Genomic DNA, 24,466 nt, shown 5'->3' with positions numbered 1-24,466 from the left:
TTCCACTCCAAGTGCCCAACTCTATTACTGCCACAGACTGCAGATCTGCCACCGCATGATAAACATCAATCGCGGGTCGTTATATGGCACAGTTATGAGGAACCCTGGAAATCTAATTTTCCTCATTTCACATTATGTACAACGATATGATCCTGAGAAAGGATTTTCCCTAAAAATGTCATGTCAGATAAAACGTCAGTCCCCAATTTACCTTTTGAAAAATCAAACACTGAAACAATGAAATAATTTAAAACAAGTACATTAAGGAGGAAGACTTTCTGTACTTCAATATTTAAAATCCTTTACCATGACCCAGAGGAACCACAGGTGTGCTCTGTGGTCCTAAACACCTCTCTGGTGGTGCACAAAATGTGGATATTTTGGCCAATGCAGATGACGGATACATTTTTTTGGAATGAGATGATGCATTTTTTTTTTGTTCCGATCCAATTCCGATACACAACTGCCAATACAGATACAGATTCTGATACAAGAGCTCTTTTTACTTTGATAGAATAAACATATAAAATACATTTACACTTTACATATTAACATTTTTAAAAACTTAAAAAAAAAAAATACAAAAGGATAAATCTTTAAGCTACTAGAAACATACATAACGTAGTTCCACCTTGTTTACATATCTTGTTTTAAGCATTTTTGAGGCATCTGCAGTTCAATTTGAATATCTTCCAAGTGCATACACACAAGTGGTGAATGCTTAAAATGGCCCAGTTTCTCCCACTGGCAACATTGTCACTTACACTTTGTTGCAATAACAGCCCCTCGTGTGTCACAAGCTGTAGCAAGTGTGCAAAACAGCCCATGCTAGCAACTCCCAAATCATCCATGTCTTTGTTCATATTACTTGTATTGTTTCGCACAATCGCATGCACTTTGTTTAGTGGGATTTTCCAGTACTACTTCCTACTTCCACCTCTCAAAACTTTGTTTTTATAAAGATTGCAAATCATTGGGCTACTAGTTGTTGTTAAAAGCGTAAAATACTTCCTGATTGTCACCCTCTTATCTGATGTTCTTATGCTCCCCCTACTGCGAATGGTATGCGCATGATGTCACAGCATGTAGAAGTCACTGTACTCACACCCACTAAGTGGCAAAAAAATCTGAGCAGCAGCATTGGTGATCAACTTGAATGCTACAAAACACTTCTGAAATAGGAAAGAGCCGACTATACAAATCAATTTAACAAAAGAATGGAGCTACTTTTTTTTTAATTAAGAATTGAATTAATGAATTAAGTAGGTATCGGACATGGATCAGTCACATATGACCAACACCCAGTCCATCTAATAGGTCTGGATCGGTGCCGATATTCGGATAGGTGCACCTCTAATTGCCACAAGGTGCCAGCAGTGGCAGCATAACACTTTTTGGGGCAGAAATTCTTAGAAATAACTCAGTTACTGTTGAAGTACAAATCATAAACAAATAAAGTCCCTACTTGAGATAACAGATGCATCATGATTCATTAATGATAAACATGAGATCAGTATTTTACTTGTGTTATTCATTACTTGCTCCTTCAGTAGTTTACAAAGTTTTAAAGAATTAACAGATAAATATAGCAACTGCCTAAATTAAAACATGCATCAGGATTCATTACTGAAGAATTAACATGAGATCAGTATGTAACAAAGACTTAATTGGTGATTAATTAAAAAATAAGTAATAACATACTATATTTGAGCCCTGTCAAGTATATGTTCTTATAGTGCAATTGTAGTGACAAAGCATAAATCAAATATTAGCACAAAAGTAGTTAAGGTACAGTTTTCCCTGAAAAATCTTAACTGCTTAACACTTCAGTTTAAGCAATGACAATAACTAAATTAACTCAACCTTGTAACTCTTGAGCCTGTAAAACATTGTCACCTAATAAAACTGACCTCAAATGTTATTACCATTAGTCTGGCATGCTTTTTAATATCCTTTGTCTTCATGGCTGCTAGATACACTCAAAGCCATAAAAGTCATCTTCCTGCTGCCTTAGAACCTCCAGTAAATAAGCATTTGAGAAAATGTTTAGGCTAGAATCTAGGTTTATTCCACATTCATTGATGGTGCCTGTGTGTGTGTTCGCCCATGCTGGGCTTGTGGGGACCAGTGCTATTACGATAAACTAAAACAAACAAAAAGGGAAACTAATTTTAAAAAAATATTCTTTAACTGAAATAAAAAACGAATAACTATTTACCTAAAAAACTTAAAACCTCAAAAAGTACCACCAATATCTTTTTACCTTGTTTATCCACGAGATCTCCTCTCTTAAAAGATATTGCAGCTGCTGATCTGTTCCTTTTGTCACCGCATGTTTGTTTACAGAGTGACGTCACCAGTGCGAAGTTGCCCGCCCATTTGTGTCCAATTTCCACCAAACCGATTTGAATCGTTTGTGTTGCGTTTGTGTTGGCTTGTGCCTTTGACATTATTTGTGCTGCTTTAGTTTCTAATATAAATGTTTATTTACATGGTCACGTGACACCTGTCATGCCAAACTTCTTCCGCAGTCCGAGTTTCTTCCCCCGTGATATATTGCTTGTGCTGGTATCACGTGACCATGTACGCAAAGATTTATATTGCAGAAACAGCACAAAGAAAAAAATTCAAAGGTACAAACCGGCATGAATGATTGAGACCAGTTTGATTTAAATATGAAACATACGGGGGGGGATCAAAATTAGTAGTTAGTGGCAGCCCTAAACATATTGCGTTGCTATATCATTGATATGAAATTTGTAATCACATAAAAATGTATACCAGTGTTACCATGGATGACATGTTTATTTAAACTAAGTGGTAAGAAAACATTAGTATTTAGTTCAAGATCTAGTTACTAAGTTGAGATGCAATGACAGATAATTAAGTTAGTAAGATAAACAGCAATGAGATGTTATGCAGGCTGAAACTGCTTTGTTTCACAATGGGCTATTTTTGCTGTAGTACTGTTCCAGGCTGGGTATCGACACTGATTTCCCAAATTGATTCAATTAAAGGTCCCAAAATATACTAGATTTGTAATTCTATACTAGGGTGTCACTTAGGGTGTACTATGAGGGAAAAAAAATCATTCTTTACTCTTACCCTCCAAATTTGTTCCATGTGGCCAAAAGTTAGTGTGCCAAATTATTTCATAATTGTGTAATGTTTACAGGTCGCCCATCTACATTTTAGTTTAGATAACAAAAGGGATGTTATACACAGTATATTTACCAATTAGACAATTTGTATGCTCAAGAACATGATAGAACGTGTAATAACAATTTGCAATAACACTTTTAGTTAAATGTGATTCTTGAGTCAATGTGAGTCAACCTACAAACTCTGTTTTAATACACAGTCGTTAAAGTTCAGTCTTCCTTATAGTAGGATGTAGCTGATGAGCATAAACGACCAGCAAGAAAAACTGCAGGTCATCTTCATCCTTAGTGAGTGTCTTGTATTCCTGAATCAGTGCCACTCCCTCTCTGCCGTATCATTGACAACTTTGAGTGTCAATAGACGACGTTTTGCACCAATGTATCCTTACTGTGATACCCAGGTATCTGGATCAGTGGTCGGGAAGTCAGTAGGCAATGAAACAGATTTATGGAGTTGAATGTTACAAACTGATCCAGAGTGAACTTAAAACTTAACCAATAAACAGAACTGTTAATGCATGCAGATTACAGGTTAATAAGTAATGAAGTGAAAATTAATGTAACATGTAAAAATTTGAAATATTGAAAATCTAACATTTTAAATTTACATTTTACAAAAAAAGCGTAACTGTGTTTATTAAATGCAATTAGCAGGGCACATCACATGCTGCTGTTCTGGTATATCATGGAAGTGAAAAGCACTGATGTGGTAGTGAAGAAAGGGACAGCCCAGCAGTGAAAGTCTCTTAAAAGACGTTTATAAAAGATAACAAGATAAGACGTCAGTGGCGGGGAGGTACTTTTTGCAGTTTAAAGTCTGACACCATTATTAAACATAAGAATACACCAAATTCACACAGGATTACTAACTTTTGGGTGTTAACAATAGGTCTCCATTGATATTTTAGGAATACTATTTGATATGCTTATCAAATTTTGGAGTAAGTAAATGTCTGTACCGAAAAAAAATTCTCTGGATGTTGACTTAAGCCCAATATCTAAAGCCCAGTAATCACATTGCATTTGTCAACACTGATTTGTGCGTTGACCCAACTCATGGCAACACAGCCAGCTTATTTAATACAGTCTAGTAGTGCATATTAACAACTGGAGTTTGGCTATACTTTATTTTGTTTTGCTTAATAAATATTAAGCGCAACTATTTCAAACAATCGCAATGACTGCGCAGCCCTGATTCTGTCTACCAGATCTCATTGGGCAAGGCAGGCTAATGGGGTTAAAGCTTCACACATCCACGGGAAAAGGCCATAAACCATAAAAGGCATGTATTTTAAAAATGAATCAATATCAGATTATACAAATTAAGATCGATTTGAATCAAAAAATCCCTAGCACTGTTGCAGCCTCCAAACATATAGGGATTGCGTCATAGGTGCTTGCCGATTTGATCTGTCATTATAGTAATAGTACTAAGTAGTGTTGTACTGTGATTCTTGTAATAACTCTGAAATGCTTATCATAGATACAACTGCAACCAGTCATGATAAATTGTCATATTGCCCATGCTATTTTGAATACTGGCTACAGTCTAAATGTTAGCCGGCAATATTGAGCAAGACTAACACATAGACATCAGTCCATTCTTTTTAACTGATATATAATCCCTAGCAGCCTTGTGTTGTGTTGGTAGGAAGGCCAACATGTTTCACAAAAAACATTAAAAAAAAAATTACTGCATAAATAAAATCATGTCCAGAGCTGTAATCTTGTGTGATGTTTGACAAAATCAAGCTTTTAGCTAAATGTGCAGCTGGCATTGTTCAGGCACAAAACCGTCAAGTCAAAATAATGCATTTTTTATTCACACACACACACACACACACACACACACACACACACACACACACACACACACACACACACACACACACACACACACACACACACACACACACCACTACAAGGCCTGCGCAAAACACTCAATTAGGATGCACCCGCAGGTCCACGTTGAAAAGAAAATCCTAGAGCTCTTCCTGAGCTAGTTTTGCTATAGAGCAGAGGGCTGAGCAGTGGTTTGGAGCTGCTATTTCACTCTCCTTCAGGCAATTTATTTTCCATTTCAATAATATATAGAATTTTCTGTGCCCTGTACTGCTCCCAAAAATCTCTTGCGATTTGACAAATGTTTTTCTGCTTATCAGTGGGATGACCTTGTTAAATTACTTGAGACACAAAAATTTCATTTTTATGGAAAAAAACTGCATAAACACGACATTATGAAAAACAGCACAGGAAATTTAAACAATGTCAGGGTGTGTCTGTACTTTTCAGCAAACTTCCAGGGGGAACCAAGCCATTTGTCACTCAAGCAGCCACTATAGGAAGTGCTCAGTGTCACTAGTGAAATAGGGACTCTTGTTCGGGTCCCTCCCCAGTTCCATGGAAGGCACCATTTGTCAAGAGCTCCGACTTTCTCTATACAGGGAGGCTGCAGTTTATAGTCCTGTCCGTCTGCAATGACTCAGGCTAGCCTTCATGAAACCAAAGCGCTTCACAGTCTAACACCACTTCTAGAATGTCAGACAAGCAAAACACAGAGTCACACTTTAGTACTGGAACATAAACAGGAGCAGCACGAGCACAGATTAAAAATAACATATACACTAATATGTTGTACGTTCGTTTAGCTACACAACTTATACAATGCTAACAACCTGAACTAACGATGCAGCCTAGATAAAGGCTTATCAATAACACAGGAGTCAGCATAAACAGGCTTCATTCTACATTCCGATCCCGTTTCACCGAAATAAATGTAATTACAGGAAGCACTGAGTAGTACTACAATCCGTCATCAGGTCGCAGTCGCACCTATTTAAATACAACAATGAGCTTTGCAGATTAGATGCTGTGCAGTGGTGTGCAAAATTCCTCCTCTTCCACGAACAAATCACATCAAACTCCTCTGAGACTACTTAGTCCCTCTGCTCTCAGAAATTACCAATAATATATTCTTACTCCAATTTTGCCATTTTTCCAAACTAGAAACACCAAAAACACTGTCTCGGTAAGAATGCAGTAAGTTAATAGCTTTCTTAAGAATGCTTTCAGTTGTCCCTTGGGAATGATGTTTATACTACTGTAGCTTGTATCTGGCTTGGCCTTGGTGGAAAGTGAAGCTACAGCTCCCCCCACCCCCCACTCAGAAGACAGGGCCTTTGACTAGGGGAGACATCTTGTAACAATTGCAGAGAATTTGTCAGAGTTCTACTTGAAGGTGGCAAAGGGCTATGACACACTAGTGACAAAAATGACACCAGTGCTATTTGTGCATCACCACAGAGAGAGGGCTGAATCCCACTCACATCGGTGCATCAAAACAAGCATTAATGCCTTAATGAGGAGAATGCTCTTGGCACTTGCTGGCATACAACTTTAATACAAACAAACAACCAAAAAGCAGCACATCCACAAGACATTAACACAAATGGAGCAAATTAACGGCAGGTTTGTATTAAACAAGTCTAATTCAGTCATCACTTACACAGATTTGTATTGTAGCTTCTGTAGTATTGATTTAGGGATGACAATTACCGGAGAAAACAGCAGAGTTTTTATCAGTGGCTTTTGTAACTTTTTTTGCTTCTTTATCTGTGTAATGTTGAGCTTGGTGTGTGGCTCAATGGGTTAGCAATTAGCATGCTATGTCTCTGATCAGAAAGTCGGCAGTTCAAAACCCAAAGGTAGCAGAGACATTTCACCGTTGGGCCGTTAACCCCCAAATGCTCCAAGGATTGTGTGACCCTGTGTTCTCAAAAATATACTTTGGATAACTGCTAAATAGATTAAAGGCAATGTTACTTTAAGAACCAGCAAAAATAAAACCAAAGTAAAAGGTGCCATTATTAAACAATTAATAGCAGTGGATAGAGAAAAGAGCTTTTCTCCAAATACCTTTTAAGTCATGTAACATCTGAGGAAAACAGGTGCACAACATATGCCGGCTGACTATGATTCTCCGGTAACTAGCATTAAAAGTAGGATAAGAAGGTTGGCAAATGATTCTATCCAATTAGTTTTCAAATCAAAATCAGACAGGTTAACAGTTAGCTGCCACCACAACTCCTTGTATACGTGCCCAGAGAGCCATCCAAACATCTTAAAACCGAAAAATGGCTCAGTGACTAACTGCTACAGCCAATTACAACCATTTTGACATTTTGTTTCCCAAAAAAGACAATCTATATCATCTTTGCAGAGGAGCTTTGTATGCAGTAAAGACAGCAATAGCTGACAGGTTGTTAAATTTAATGAGTATACTGCACTCAAAGGGCTCTCTACAATAACACTGTCATTTTGTCCAGAGCATTAACTTCTAATGCAACATGGTGGAGGGAAATGGGTTTTGGGCAACAAAAGAAAAAAAAAAAAAAAAAAAAAAAAAAAAAAAAAAAAAAAAAAAAACTGTGCAGGAGAACAGCAAACAGGTTTTCCAAAAGGCTTTCTGTCAGAGGCTGTTGTGTTACACACACTTGGCTTAGTGCTGCTGTTTGCACACTGAGGAAGCAAGATACCCAAGGACAAAATGGAGCCCTAGCTAAAAACTGCTTAACTCCACTCCAAAACAACCACCTTGTATACAGCACTAAACAGCCATCAATCAAATGAGTGCCAAACTAACATGCTGGGTTGATAGACATCTGTTAGTCTCATCAGTAATTAAAGCAAATTTGTCTCCTAATTAAATGTCATTTTATCCATAATAACTGCCGTTGACATTGCATACAACCATCACATCAAGCAGCTATTGAACAGTCTGTCCTCTCATTCTCATAAAAGCTATTCCAGGGGCCAGTTCAGAAGAGTTTTTTTCCTTGCCTACTTGCTGAAATGCTACAATCTGCAAAGTCATATATCACTGGGCACATAACAGAGCTGGAACCTTAAGTGTTTTCAAGTCCACTTAAACAAACCTTTAGGGTGAATCACCTACAGACAAATGACTGCTGGTGATAACACAAGTTCTTTCTTCTGTAAGCAAAAGGAGGAAAATACCTGTGAAATATGCTGCTTGGTTAGGGCAGAAATCCTCTGTTTTAGACATATCACCCCAGGACAGACTGATTTGCCATTGTGACAGATCCTGTTTTACCCCAGACATACGTGATCTGACATGATTCCTCGGTAGGCATCTCCCAATGCCTCACAAGCATGTTATACAGAGGCTTTTCAGTGAAAAACCAGCACTGCCCTTACTGCTCATTTAACACACACAGCCGTGCAGTTGGCGAGATGCCTTCCCAGGGGTACACAGTATATAGTATTTGACAATGCGGGAATGTAGATCTGTTGTTGCAAGGAAAAACTCAAGATGCAGGCTGAAATCCATGATCTATGAGAACTTCTGTCCAAAGGGAAAAAAAAAATCATGTAAGAAAATAAATGCCTCGTAAGGAAGCCAATGATAATGTGACAGTGCTATGGCAAAATACCTGAAACGGTTTTAACTGCAGTACATGTCACTCATTTAAATAATGTACCCTTCATCAGTCATCTGTGTTTGAACTGAAATCACGCTTCTGAACACGCATTAGAAAAAGGAAGGATTTTTAACACTTTTTTTTAAGTTTCAAAATTGTGAATAGGAGCTATTACCTATTTTTACTTGCTCTCAGAGTTTAACTGACAGTTAAGTATCTCTTAGAGAGCCAAAAATCCACTAGGCATGCAACAAGGGCTGGGCGATATGACAAAAACATTATCAGTAATAGACGATATCAGACAAGTAACTGTGTCGATATCTGACAGTGACTAACCAACAATTATTACCTGTCAGGGAAGTAGGCTCACGCTACACACAAAGCATGATAAAGATTTATGAACTGGCTTTCAGTTCCACCCTCTAGCTTATGATTCCGATTAGGCCTGTCACAATTATTACATAATTGCCTGATCACAATTAATTGAGCTGACCACAATTATTTTTAAGCATAATTGCAAGATTTGCCTCAATTCATCTGTGTAAAAACAGCTGGATGACACAGCTGCCATATTACTATCACTATTTCCACATTGTTTTCCATCATGTAATGCTTGATTGGCACTCATTTAATGACATTTCCATGACCTAAATTGAACCCGTTAATATTTACATCAGGTTCATTTTACAGGCTGCTTGTGAGCAATCTCCACTAGCCCGGAAATGGATATTCAGCCAGATACTCCAGTTCTGGATTCTGTGTGTTCACTCTCTGTTTTTTGAAAGTTCTGCACTCGTGTCTGAATGTGTGATTATGGGTCTTTTGGTGGGATGACTGTATATGTTCGTGATGGCTGCCACTATTATGCTGCAGTAAAGTCAGTTTATTATGCCGATAGGACAAAGTACTAGAGAAACATGCTCTTATTTAGTCCATTTTTTTCTAATCCAACTGACTTTGAAAGATATAAACAGGTGCACATAACTTATACGAAAGTATGCATTCACCAGCAATATACATAGCAATTTCATGTTGTTGCAGCGCAAATACATATTTATGCGCACACATTTACGACAAGATTACTGTGCATTTTAACCTTTTCATGGCTAATTTGTACTTCTTTTGCAATATAAAGGCTAAAATGCACAGTGATTCCTTGTCATAACAGCGAGAACGCACATAAAGTAAACTGCGTTTGCACATATGACAAATGCATACTTGTGTATCAGTTATATGCACCCCTGGATATAAATATGGTGGAAACAAACAAAATATACCAAATTTCATATTTCAGTTTAGAGTGAAACAAAGCTATAAATATACCTAAAATACCATGTCATTAGATGGCAGCAATTTCAACTGATGGAAATACAAACCAACATGTCAGATATGGGATATTTAAGTAATAGTGTTGATCCAAGAACTGGAAATAGATGACCGGAGTGAACAATTAAAATGACAAGCAAAGAAAATGGATCCTTTTTTTTTTTTTTTTTTTTTTAAGTCAACGGAATCATTAACACCAGAGGCCAGTACCACGTTTCATGAAGCCAGATTTCTTGCTCAGTTGAATAACTTGTCAGATTTAAAGTGCCGCAGTTTAAGTGGATTTTGTATTCATTCACTTATAGTTACTCCAGACTACCTTAATTCCATTAAGCTACCCGGCTTCGTTTACTGTGAATGTAGACAATATAATTTGCCATAAAATGGCAGGATGAATGGATTGGGCAGTGCAGACTTGCAAGGTTAAATCGGTTAGGTGGTACGGACTGGGTAGTGACAACGCTCTCTCAAGGCATTTAACTTCTTATTCATTATTTTTGTCATATCTGCCAGCACAATTTTTGTTTACAAAGCTTAAAAAGGCAAATTCAATCTTTATGTTCAAGTAACAGAAAAAGACAATTAAATCGTTAATCGTAATCATTTGTATGACAATTATTCGCCAACTAAAATTTCATTATCATTACAGCCCTAATCCTGGTGCAGTCTAAATAATTCCAATGTGCTTAACTACTTGTATGATAAGCAAATGTATCACTGTATGTAAACATCAGTTGTAATGGCAGTATGTAGCTATGGCTTACTAACTTGTGACACACTGCAGTAGATGGTTTTAGATGGCCAACGCCATATTTTTGACATCTTAAATCTACACTGCAGATCAATCGTATTCCACCGAGACTAAAAAAAAAAAAAAAAAAAAGATGATCAGCATCACTTGTCAGCAATCCCCCCAGGGGGGACAAGTTTGAACGCAGGTTGTTTAGCAGATTATCTGTATACATTTTTTTTCATGCTTTCACTTCTTTCCTGCAACAAAAATTGCCCTGATTGTTGCTACGTGCATGCATGTGCGCATGTGTGTGGGGGCATTTTTTTACAACAAAAAAAAAATCCATATTTTCTTAGATATTGCCTAGCCATTTACAACTGTCCTTAACTTTCACACCATGCCCATTGCTTATTAACAGAATCACAAGCATAGTGCAATGTAACCTAATGTGCCTAAATGATGTTTTAAAAAAAACTTGTTTGGATTGTAATGCTACAACTAGTACACATACCTCTTTTTTAAAAGGACTAAAACTTAAAAAGTTGGATAAGCACTTAACCATTCATTGCAATTTACCATGCTTTACTACTTTCTGAAAATCTCCATCACAAGCACTGATAAAACTACACAGGGACCACCCACAAGTACATTCAAAATGAATGTACTACAAGTTGAACAAAAGTGGTTTTTACGAAGAAGTTACCCCCAGACATCACAAGGAAATTCCTGGCTCAACTAAAACTGGGGCCTTTTTTAAATGTAACCGAACATGAATACCCAATGCACATATTCCCAATAGGCTTATACGCCTGATGCATTCAGCTTCACTCCGTTATCAAACCCCTTTCTGGTTTTAATATGATTTTCCAATAATTGCCGGGAGCAACAAAAAGAGCAGTCTACATTATATCAAAATGCTCAAAGGGAAGTTTGAACTACCAGCCATCATTAACACACCACAAAATCACACTCAGAAATGTTGCTACAAAAATCACATGACATTCCCAAATTTAGGTAGAATTTCCCATACAGGCATAAAATCGCAGTTGCTGTATTTTCCAGTTTTTATGACGGATCGCAAGGGCAACACTGTCAAAAATCATAAAATGTCAAACACTGCATTGTCAAAGAGGTGGTAAGTTGAAACTCACAGACAGTGACACAGTGAAAACTGCTTCTACAAAAGGCCAATACACAATGATGTGGAACCTGGTTTTAGAGGTACAAAGCCTAGCCCTATGAGCGCCTATGAAGCGTTATATGATTTGATTCTCCACCCACTCCTTCTCCTACATTTGGACAGATTTTAGTATCAATAAGTCAAATATGTATTTAGCAAACAATATCAGTGATTAAGTTAATGTGGCAGACATGTGACAGCACGGGCATCTTGTGAGAGTCACAGAATTCCATTGATTGCTTAGCAAAGTCACAGAGCAGCCAGATATTAACACACCTTCACAGAGTCAGGTCCACTGTGCTGAACACAAACTGCAAAACCAATTTCAAGAATGGTTTCATGATTAGCAAGATGAAGTCAAATGCCTGATAATTAACTGGATTTCACAATAACAGAACTTATAGAAAGAGATGTTCATAGGTAAAGAGTGTAAATTTCCAGCTCCATCACTAAGAATAGAGGACATTCAGTCTTGATTAAAGGTTCATTATCCAACTGCATACAGTTCATGAGTTGTATGACGGCATACAGGAGTCAAGCTGTTTTGATTGCAAATAAGGAACATACTGCTCCTTAGTTGCTTGCTATTTGTGTGTTGAGTTTTTCCATTCCAAAGTGTGTATAAAGTACGTCTGACATCCTGCATTATTCCTCCTATTTTATCACCCATACAAGGCAGAGATAAAGCACTGGGCTGAAATGTACTTCTGCCCATAACTATTCTCACCGATATGAGGGCCTGACTGCAAACAACTATTATGTTTCAGTCGACTACATGATGTCAAGAAACACGGGGCCTTAAAGTAACAATTTTTTAACAATATCTTAGAGAAATCCATTTCCATACTACATGAAAGCAAAAACTAGCAGATCAAAATTTAGTATTGTGGCTGTGATATTTAATGTTTAATTCCAGAATGAATTATGTGAATTCATTAAGACCAACCACAGCACGATTCATTATTTATCCAACTCGAAAGGTCGAGCAAACACACACCTTGTGATTCTACCACAGCATAATTAAACAGCACACCTATCAAATGTCTTTTTGTATGTAAAACAGAACACTTGCTCAATTTGCTACCCTCAGCTGAACGTATGTTTAAACATTGGAATTCCAGAGGACAGAAGAGGTTTCTTTCCAGAGGAAGTCGATGCACTAAAGGTGACAAAGCGTCATAATAAAATAAAAGTGTCATAGTAAAGCATATACAACCTTCATCAGGACCTTTCCATTAGCACTGTAAGAAGTAACCTTTTCAAAATTAAAAGCACCGTCAAACAATTATAAACACTAATTTTGGCAATAGCGCATATTATATACATACTCTGAAATATATGCTTAATTATATTTTTTTATGCCAAAACAGACATATTATCAATCACATTGCTCCTAGGGGAAAAAATGTCTTTCTAGCATCAAAAAGTGTGCCAATAGTGCAAGACAATGACTGTCAAGACAAACACAATTGTGCTTTGGTGCCATATGAGATTTATATTTATAGGATTTTTTTTAAATATATTTTGGTTTATATAACAGCAGCTACGCTCAAGGTACAGATTCTGTACCAAAGTTTGATCTGACATTATCGCTGCAAAACATAAAACCATGAAAAAGTCAGTTAGGCATATGGAACAGTACTGTAGATGTTAAAGTCAGCCATAAACAACGTAAACAGTGTCACTTAAATATCCTCATGCCTCTATGGCTCACATATCAAACCCAATCAGAACAGCAAGGCCTTTGAAAATGTGTGTTGGGGGACATCAGACTTGCACACCTATCTTGATTGAATTACATTATTTTTAATTAAAATTCAATGTGTAACAATTAGCTGCAACAAAAACTATGCACGCTGAAAAAGAACAATAGACAGCATTATAATTACATCCCCCTCTTACAGACTGCCGTATTATTTAATTTAGTAATGCAGCTTTAAAATTAATCTACCTTTGAAGCCCGTGGCAGAATTCAATAAAAAATGATGTTTACGTTAGTTTTTTTGTGACATAAATGTGTAATTCAAACCCCATCTATATCTGAATCTGCGATCTAATATGCCAAGTGTCCATGCGTGCTGCATATTTTAAACGAGGACTCATCTCATGTAAACCACAATGGCCAGCAGTGGGGTTATGGGAAGTGCACGCAGCTTCAACTACCTCAGCATACCAGCTCTGATCTCAGATCGCGCCAAACCGGATGATAATAATGCTTTAAATCCACCTTAAGAAGAAATTGGACTCGGACCCAGTTGGTCGAGTAGCAATCTGATAGAGAAACTGGCTTTATATTCATTAGCCGTACCAACAATGAACAATTTGCCAACAATGAACCACGGTGCAATTACAAAATGCAAGTTTAACATACAATAAGATAACGACTACATACAATAGCATTTCGCAAGACCCTAAATGAATTGGGTCGGATTCATTAAAAGAATACAAGAGCTTTTTGAACTGTGATATCAATAGTATCCATGTGATTCAACGTAAGCCTACGAGTCAAGCTATCAAGTTAAGCAAACAACGAAGAGGCAGAATAAAATCCAGTCATGCAAAGACTGCAATTTTAAAGGCAGACATTTTCACACCTCCTCACACATAATACAAGCTAATAGACTGTGAACGGGCCAACTAGTTTTCATTATTTTAGTCAATTTTACAATACCTCGATGATTACAATAAAGCCAAATAAGAGAAATAAAAGGTAAAACGGCTTGCTATACCTGGGTTACAACTGCAATGTAGAAACAGCTAGCTGGACCTAAGCAGCTTGAATTTTCATGAATACTCACGTAATTAGCAAAGCTGTCGGATGAGCAGCTAGTTAGTTAACGGTCTTTAGGTGCCGCAAGCCATTCATTTCAATAAGACATGTCTTACTAAGGTTATCCGTACCTTCTGCACTGGATGACATCCTAACAAACAGTACATGAAATAACTGTGTAACACTTCTTCATATCAGTTCTCATGAAAAAGGCAGATCAAACACTTAGCCCGCTAATTAGCTACAGCTAAGCAAAACAATTACTTAGCTGACTAGCAAAGGCCGTTATCTTAACACACGCTGTTCCAACTGACCGTTACATTTATTTCGACTAACCAACTACACAAGCTAGAAATATCCACAACTGTTCCCCAAACATCAGCAAGGCGCGGAGCATCTGCCACTTTAACTTACCTTTAGCTTGTTCTACAACATCAGTATTTTTGCTACAGATGGTTGAAACAAAAACACACAAGGCAGCTAGCAAGCTAGCCCGCTTATTGAAAGTGTGTGCCACTTTGTGTATTTATGAAAGTACTCGGTAGCCGCTAATCATTTGTGTTTCTCTCATAAATATTTATTGCTCAGCATAAAGCCAGTGTAAATACCAGTATTGAGTTTTTTTTTTCGCTCCCTCTTCAGTCAGCAAGAAAACCCTGAAGTTGAAACGCTCCAGTGAGGGGAATGGTGTAAAATCAAAGAGGTTCAGCCCACTTCCCAGTGTCATGCGGCCAGATACGCTAACCAGGTAGATTTGGCACCATACCAACCAATGGGATTTAACACGTAACACTTAACGCTTCAAAACCTAAAGTGAGTTGAGCATATAATTCAGCAATAATAATAATTATTATTGTTATTATTAGAAGAAGAAGGAGAAGAATCACGTGTTGACAGTTCTAAATGAAATCTTGACGTTATATTTTTGCTGATGTGACACGCATGGTTTAGGCGATTCGGGTACGACATATAGTCACATCCTTGACTGGATGTATTCAGAGACCGTGAAACTGAAACATCGATGTAAAAGAAGTTGCGGAGATAAATATTCATTTAGGCCAAATCGCTCGAGAGGATTAAGGTAAGGCGTTTCCACCCGAGATTATTTCATGGTCACCGACTGGGAATAGCCTATTACGCAAATTGTGATGTCTGGCTATCATCATTAGTTAGTTAAGTGCTTGGATGATTTAAATGTTAAATTAATACACACCCACCGAATAATGTATTACATGATAAAAAGCTAATGACGCTACAATATACTCAAACCATAGGCCAAAAATTTGCCTGTGAATAACAAAATAACCAAAACCGTACCTAAAAATACTGCTATCAACAATCACCGGTTTGTGCAGTGGGAGCGTGTATGTCTCTAAACGACAAAAATGGGACCCTGTAAACACTGCTCTTATAGGCGACTGATACAAAACATCCATTTTCGGTGAATAAACATTTTTTATTTCTTTTTTCATTGTTTGTTCAGCGTAGATACACATGCGACACCCCGTGGAAAAATGATCTTCTCGCTGTGTAATGGTAGCCTAAAAACCGATCACAGAGCATCACATGTCCTGAAGTAATAATGTCCAGCTGGGACACTATGGCATCCCATTGAACAAAACTGCTTTTTCTTAAACCTTTTATTAATCCGAGCATGCTCAAGGCACCGATGTAGTTGTATATTTGTCCTCTGAGCGCGTAATACGAAATTTGGCTTTTAGATTGTTCAATATAGTGTTGTGACCGCACTCGATTTTTAGAGAAATCATTGTTAAAATCAGTGTTTGTGCTAAATCACCGAACTTGGGTAGAGCGAGTAAAAACAAAATGTCCAACTAAATAAGATAAATACATGTTGATAAATCCTTCTGCGGCGCGAAGAAAACAACGGCAAAACAGAACTCGCTCTTATTAAAATGTAAAAAAAAAATTGTCAAAAATGTTATTTTTTGTTATTTATAACGACAGAGGTTGACATACCATAACAATAACATTATGTGCGTATGAGCAATGTTACTACGGTTTATAAAGTTTACTGAGAATAATAATAAAGATTATAATGATGTAGATTAATGTGATACAGATATTATCGTTCACTTTTAGGCACAACCTGTTAATATAGAATAGGATTCATTTCCTGGAGGTTGCAGGTTCAATTCACAGGAGGGACTCTGCTCTAGTAGCATTGATCGATGTTTAACCAGATTTGCTATTGTGGAATACCCCGCTGGGTAAATTGCTAAAAAAATTTAAGTACTGTGGTTAACCCGTTCTAGCCTAGTGATCCCAAATGGTATAATTTTTTCAAAGACGATTTACAGTGCCAGCTTTAATAGGTCACATTTCAGCATTAATAATACTGAAGACTGTTACTGGTGGAATATTCAGCCAATTGCGGGGGAGTTTGTTTCAGTCAGATCATATTTCAGGAAGGCTCCACGACAGCTTGGTCAAGTAGGGAAAGCAGATACCATCACATTATATATGTAGAATTTGACATTTTTTGGTTTGACATTTGTGCTACATGTTGATTATTCATAAATTAATTTGTTGAATTTTAATTATATTTTGTAGGCCTATATCTGGGTTGTGTTCAAAAGCAAATGATGCTGTTACCTTTACTAGGAGTAAATGGTCATCATTATGTTGTACTGCAGTGATTAATTAGATAAAATTACTTTCTTTTCTTCAAATACCTGATCCAAGAGTTAATAATCCAATGCCTAATGTAAGTGTGCTTGTGATTGAAAGGTTGCTGGTTTGAATCTCCAATCAGCAAGGTTCCGCCCCTTAGTCCTGCTCTTCGGGCGCTGAATTAGCTGCCCACTGCTATGTCACATATGGGTTAAATGCAGAGGATACGTTTCATTGTGCACTGTGTACTGTGTCAACGATGACAATTAGGGTGGGCATTGTTAATAGGACACTTTCTAATTTTTTTTTTCTGGTGTTACGACCTGCGTTGTGTTCTGTGAAGATTTTGTTCCAGGTCTCCTTTGCATCCCATTTGCCCACTCGTCTCCTCCATTCACCCCATTCGCCCTTCACACCCCATTTGGCCACTCATGTCCTCGATTCGCCCCATTTGCCCACTCGTCTCCTCCATTCACCCCATTCGCCCTTCACACCCCATTTGGCCACTCATGTCCTCGATTCGCCCCATTTGCCCACTCGTCTCCTCCATTCACCCCATTAGCCCTTCACACCCCATTTGCCCACTCGTCTCCTCCATTCGCCCCATTTGCCCACTCGTCTCCTCCATTCACCCCATTCGCCCTTCACATCCCATTTGCCCACTTGTATCCTCCATTCGCCCCATTCACCCTTCAACTCTATGCCTTGCCTCCTCCTCTCCTCCATTTACTCTTCAACCCCTCACCCCACCTCCACAAGACCTGTCCACATCCACGTCATCCGTTTCATCACTCCCAGAAGCACGATTCAAAAAGACCCCCCTTGATTCAAACTCTAGCCCATTCTAGCTTCCACTAGCTCACTGTTTGTTCTTTGCCTTCAATTATTCTGACTGTGTATGACTTCTGTTTTTTTTTCTGGTTTCTGATTCTCGCCTTGACTTTTTTGTACCTCTGCTGCCTTTTTGTTTTGTTATTTTGCGTTTGATTTTTCCACTTTTTTGGATTATGTTTTTGATTGCCCCCTTTGGATACTGTTGCTTTGGCTTGTGTGCATGTGTTTTAATAGTGTGTGGTTGTACCGGTGTATAAGGAGTGACTGCCATTTTGTTTTGTGATTGCGTTTTGATTCTGTGTCTTCTGTTAGGGAGTAAGGTACAGTCATCAGTTTTTGGTTTCCTTTTTGTTTGCACATAGGTAAGAATAGCTGTGGGTCACACTTGGTAGTTGGGGTTTTGTTTGTTGTTTTGGCAGTGATCACACTAGAAGTAATTTTCACTGGGTTTCTTGTTATTTGTATGTGCTTTGATATAACAATATAAAAAGAAAGTGTGTTCCCTTATTCCCGTACCCTGTCTGTTCCCTTATCCTAATTCCCTTTCCCTTGACTGGGATCGTAACATTGGATAAATTTGTAGAATCATCTCACTGTCTTGAATCCCAACTTGATCCCATTCTAAATACAATAATGCCCCTTGAACACTATATAGAAGAGAAATTAAAGCACTACTAAACCTATATTTTAACTGCAAAATTTATCCAGGTCTCCCATTTTAACAATACTTACCCTAATCACTTTCACTTCACTAATAATTTGTTTCATTAGTTACATAGTGTGGTTACACATTACAGCTCGCTTCAGCTTCATCTTAGTAAGTGGAATGTGAAGCTTCTCCGAGATCTGAGTTTCAGCCTTAGAACTGAGACCAGGTAGACTGTGTCATCTCTGAGAGGGTTTGACAACAAGATATTTCTCCTGATTTCACCAATGGGTGGCTACACAGCACATAGAAAAAGTGAAGAGATGGTCAGCACCCCTAATGGATCAGATTCAAGTGCCCCAGCCAGCAGTGGTGAAAAAAATGTTAGGTGAGTTTTACTGCATCACATTCGAAAGAGGACCCAAGTGACTTAAATTACCCTTCGATCAAAAGCAAATGTGTTAAGATAGACTCGCCCACTAGCCACTGATGGTGAAGGACACACAGCACCACAGTATTTGCAATAAAAATTTCTCCTGGAAGACAAGCAGAAACTGTAACCTGACCCTATTCACTAGACAGAAACTGCTTGGAGGATTTGATAAAATACAAACACTACAGAAAGCAATTATAGTTGTCAAAGGCTGTAAAAAATTTGATGAAAATGTGAGATATATAAAAAATTTGTTTATAGTTTAAACATCAACTTTACATCTGTTATCTTACAGTGTTGTAATTGTTATTACTTTACCATTGTTTATCCGGTGTAACATGTATATACACACTACCATTCAAAAGTTTGGTCACTTCAAAAATTCTTTTGGAAAAAAAAAGTTTTTTTTTTTTTTTTTTGTTCATTAAAATAACATCAGATTGATCAGAAATACTGTGTAGATATTGATAATGTTGTAAATGACTATCATAGCTGTTTTTTAATGGAATATCTACATAGGTGAACAGAGGCCCATTACCAGCAACAATTAGTTCGGTGTTCCAGTGGAATGCTGTGGTTGCTAATACAAGTTTATTATTTTAAAAGGTTAATTGATCATTAGAAAACCCTTTTGCAAGTATGTTAGCACAGATGAAAATTGTTGTGCTGATTAAAGTAGCAATTACAATGGCCTTCTTTGGACTAGTTGAGTATCAGGAGCATCAGCAATTGTGGGTTGGATTACAAGCTCAAAATGGTCAGAAGTCAGGAACTTTCTTTGGAAATTCATCAGTCTATTCTTTTCTGAGAAATGAAAGCTATTCCATGTGAGAAAATGCCAGGAAACTGAAGATCTCCTACAATGCTGTGTACTATTCCCTTCACAGAGACTCTAACCACAATAAAAAGAGGAGAGGGAGGCCCCGGTGCACAGCTGAGGGAGAGGATAAATATATTAGAGTGTGTAGTTTGAGAAACTGATTTTGGATTCACGGTTTCCCTTGCCTGGACGCGGGTCACCAGGCCCCCCCCCCCGGAGCCAGGCTTGGGGGTGGGGCTCGATGGCGAGTGCCTGGTGGCCAGGCCTACACCCATGGGGCCTGGTCGGGCACAGCCCAAACAAGGCACGTGGGTCCCCCCTCCAATGGGCTCACCACCTATGGGAGGGGCCATAGGGTTCGGATGCGATGTGAGTTAGGCAGCGGCCAAAGGCAGGGACCTTGGCGGTCCGATCCTCAGCTGCAGAAGCTAGCTCTAGGGACATGGAATGTCACCTCTCTGATGGAGAAGGAGCCTGAGCTGGTGTGTGAGGTTGTGAAGTTCCAGCTAGATATAGTCAGGCTTACCTCGACTTGAGGGGGGCTGGACCCTTTTCCACTCTGAAGTTGCCCGCGGAGAGAGGCGCCAAGCGGGGGTGGGCATATATATTGCCCCCTGGCTGGGTGCCTGTACATTGGGGTTTACCGCAGTGGACGAGAGGGTAGCCTCCCTTCGCCTTCGGGTGGGGGGACGGGTCCTGACTGTTGTTTGCACTTATGCGCCAAACGGCAGTTCAGAATACCCACCCTTTTTGGAGTCATTGGAAGGGGTGATGGAGAGCACTCCTCCTGGGGACTCTCTTGTTCTGCTGGGGGATTCAATGCTCACCTGGGCAATGACAGTGAGGCCTGGAGGGGCATGATTGGGATGAACGGCCCCCCCGATCTGAACCTGAGCGGTGCTTTGTTATTGGACTTCTGTGCTCGTCACGGATTGTCCATAATGAACACCATGTTCAAACATAAGAGTGTCCATATGTGCACTTTATTTCAACTCCTACCTCCAGTAGAACATCTCCCATATTCCGGGGGAGGCGGGAGACATTGAGTCCGAATGGGCCATGTTCCGCGCCTCCATTGTGGAGGCAGCTGACTGGAGCTGTGGCCGTAAGGTGGTCAGTGCCTGTCGCGGCAGCAATCCCCGAACCCGCTGTGGACACTGGAGGTGAGGGATGCCGTCAAGCTGAAGAAAGAGTCCTATCGAGCCTTTTTGGCCTGTAGGATTCCAGACGCAGCTGACAGCTACCGGCAGGCCAAGCGGGATGCGGCTTTGGCGGTTGCTGAGGCAAAATCTCGGATGTGAGAGGAGTTGGGCGAGGTCATGAAAAACGACTTCCGGATGGCTTCGAGGAGATTCAGGTCCACTATCCGGTGGCTCAGGGCGGGAAAACGGTGCAACATCAACACTGTTTATGGTGGGGATGGTGCGCTGCTGACTTCAACTCGGGACGTTTTGGGTCGGTGGAGGGAATACTTCGAAGACCTCCTCAATCCCACAGACACGCCTTCCAATGTGGAAGCTGAGGGTGGGGACTTGGGGGTGGACTCACCTATCTCTGGGGCGGAGGTCACTGAGGTCCCCGGGGGTGGATGAGATTCGCCCGGAATTCCTCAAAGCTCTGGATGTTGCGGGGCTGTCCTGGTTGACATGCATCTGCAGCATTGCCTGGACATCGGGGGCAGTGCCTCTGGACTGGCAGACCGGGGTGGTGGTCCCCCTCTTTAAGAACCCCCCCCCCGTTTAAGAACGTGGACCGGAGGGTGTGCTCCAACTATAGGGGGATCACACTCCTCAGCCTCCCTGGTAAGGTCTATTCAGGGGTCCTGGAGAGGAGGGTCAGCCGGATTGTCGAACCTTGGATTCAGGAGGAGCAGTGTGGTTTTTGCCCTGGCCGTGGAACAGTGGACCAGCTCTATACTCTCAGCAGGGTTTTGGAGGGTTCATGGGAGTTTGCTCGATCAGTCTACACGTGTTTTGTGGACTTGGAGAAGGCATTCGACCGTGTCCCTCGGGGAATCCTGTGGGGGGTGCTCCGGGAGTATGGGGTGCCAGGCTTCCTTTTAAGGGCGGTTCGGTCCCTGTATGACTGGTGCCAGAGCCTGGTCCGCATGGGCGGCAATAAGTCGGACTCGTTCCCGGTGAGGGTTGGACTCCGCCTGGGCTGCCCTTTGTCACCGATTCTGTTCATAACTATTATGGACAGAATTTCTAGGCGCAGCCAGGTCATTGAGGGTGTCCGGTTTGGTGACCTCAGGATTAGGTCTCTGCTTTTTGCAGACGATGTGGTTCTGTTGGCTTCATCGGACCATGACCTTCGACTCTCACTGGGACAGTTCATAGCCGAATGTGAAGCAGCTGGGATGAAAATCAGCACCTCCAAATCTGAGACCATGGTCCTCAGCCAAAAAAGGGTGGGGTGCTCTCTCCGGGTCAGGGTGGAGGTCCTTCCCCAAGTGGAGGAGTTTAAGTATCTCGGGGTCTTGTTCACGAGTGAGAGAAGGATGGAACGGGAGATCGACAGGCGGATCGGTGCGGCATCAGTAGTGATGTGGGCGCTGCATCAATCTGTCATAGTGAAGAAGGAGCTAAGCCAAAAGGCAAAGCTCTCGATTTACCAGTTTATCTACGTTCCTACCCTCACCTCATGAGCTATGGGTAGTGACCGAAAGAACGAGATCGCGGGTGCAAGCAGCCGAAATGGGTTTCCTCCGCAGGTTGGCTGGGCTCTCCCTTAGAGATAGGGTGATGAGCTCAGTCATTCGGGAGGGACTCAGAGTAGAGCTGCTGCTCCTCCACATTGAGAGGAGCCAGATGAGGTGGCTCAGGCATCTGATTAGGATGCCTCCTGGACGCCTCCCTGATGAGGTGTTCCGGGCATGTCACACTGTGAGGAGACACCGGGGAAGACCCAGGATACGCTGGAGAGACTATGTCTCTCGGATGACCTGGGAACACCTCGGGATCCCCCCAGAGGAGCTGGATGAAGTGGCCGGGGAGAAGGAAGTCTGGGCCTCCCTGCTGAGACTGCTGCCCCCGCGACCCGACCTCGGATTAAGCGGAAGATGATGGAAGGATGGATGGATGGATGGATGGATGGATGGATGGATGGATGGATGCAAAAATTAACCAATTTTGTACGAGCGTATAATCAGAATATTTAATAAAATGTCGAAAGATATTTGAACAACAACAACAACAAAACTTTCATATAGTGAAACAAAAATATAGACATAAAATATATGCTGGACACAATGATTGGCATGCATTTCATGATTGTAAATTATTTCCTCAAACAAACCAGGAAACAAATCTGATTCACCTGTGCATCTTCAGTGTTCAAATGATCTGAATTAAGCAATGAATGAGGTATTGCTGCATAAAAACGGACTGATTGCTTCCAGTTTCTTTTTCACAATACCAAAGACAAGAGGGCTGTCAAAGCATCAGAACTGCTATTATGAAAAAGCAGAACAATTTCAAAGGTTATAAGGCAAACGGCAAAGAATTTGAAATCCAGTTCGAAATGTTATCAAGAAGTTTCACAGTTATAAAACTGTTAAGACACCTTTCAGGATGTGGTGCTCAATGAGATAAGGGTGCAAATGTTGGTGCAGATTGTGGAACAAACACCATACAAGACACCTAAAGAGGTTCAGGCTAACCTGAACAATCTGGAGTGGTGGTTTTTGCCCATACCATATGCCACATACTAAACCCAGTATGACTTCATGGATACCACTATTGAAAAAACACCACAAAAAAAGCAAGACTTATGTTTGCAAAAACTATCCATCTTTCTGGGATAATGTTCTATGAACAGATGAAACCAATGAATAACTTTTTGAGAATGTAGTGCAGCAGTTTTTTTGTAGGTGACAGAATGAAGCCCATAGGGAAAAGAACACCCTATTGTACTTACAGTAAAATATGGAGGACGTTCTATCGTGTTGTGGGGCTGCTTTGCTGCCACTGGTTCTGGAGGCATTGAATGTACCAAAGGAAGGATGAATTCAGAAGATTATCATGGCATTTTAGAGCATGTTATGCCGTGTCCGAAACCTAGGTTGGAGACAAAAGTCTTGGGTATTTCAGCAGGACAATGACCCAAAGCACACATCCAACGGTATAAGAAAATGGTGGAAAAGGAAAAGGTGGACTGTTTTTAACTGGCTAGCGGTGAGTCCTGACTTAAATCCCACTGAAAACTTCTGCAGAAAGCTGAAATCTACCATTGCAGGACTCCTACAAACTTAAAGAGCTTGAAGTGTGGTAGAAACTACCAGCAAATGGATGCAAGAACCTTGTAGATGGCTGCAAGAAACGTTTAGAATCTGTCATTGTTGCCAAAGGATCTGTGATTAAGTATTACTGGAGGGTGTCAATAACCATGTCCAGTATGCATTTTATGTCTGTTTTGTTGCTGTTCAGTAACTTTGGACATTTTATTAAATATTCAAATTATACAAAATTAGTTTTGCATTTTGCATTT

General features: G+C 40.0%; 1 protein-coding gene across 1 annotated transcript in view; it reads right to left on the bottom strand.

The window, feature by feature from the left end:
• The window catches only part of LOC125722367 (arginine-glutamic acid dipeptide repeats protein-like), a 150,029-nt gene extending 134,845 nt beyond the window's left edge, over nucleotides 1-15,184 (bottom strand). The window contains exon 1 of the mRNA XM_048998514.1: nucleotides 15,026-15,184. The gene's annotated coding sequence lies outside the window, so the exon portion shown is untranslated. The remainder of the gene's footprint in view (nucleotides 1-15,025) is intronic.
• Between the last annotated feature and the right edge of the window lie 9,282 nt (nucleotides 15,185-24,466).

This window comes from Brienomyrus brachyistius, unplaced genomic scaffold, assembly GCF_023856365.1.
Source record: "Brienomyrus brachyistius isolate T26 unplaced genomic scaffold, BBRACH_0.4 scaffold38, whole genome shotgun sequence".
NCBI classification, from domain to species: domain Eukaryota; kingdom Metazoa; phylum Chordata; class Actinopteri; order Osteoglossiformes; family Mormyridae; genus Brienomyrus; species Brienomyrus brachyistius.
Note: the sequence above shows the minus strand (reverse complement) of the source record. Positions and strands in the feature narration are given on the sequence as shown.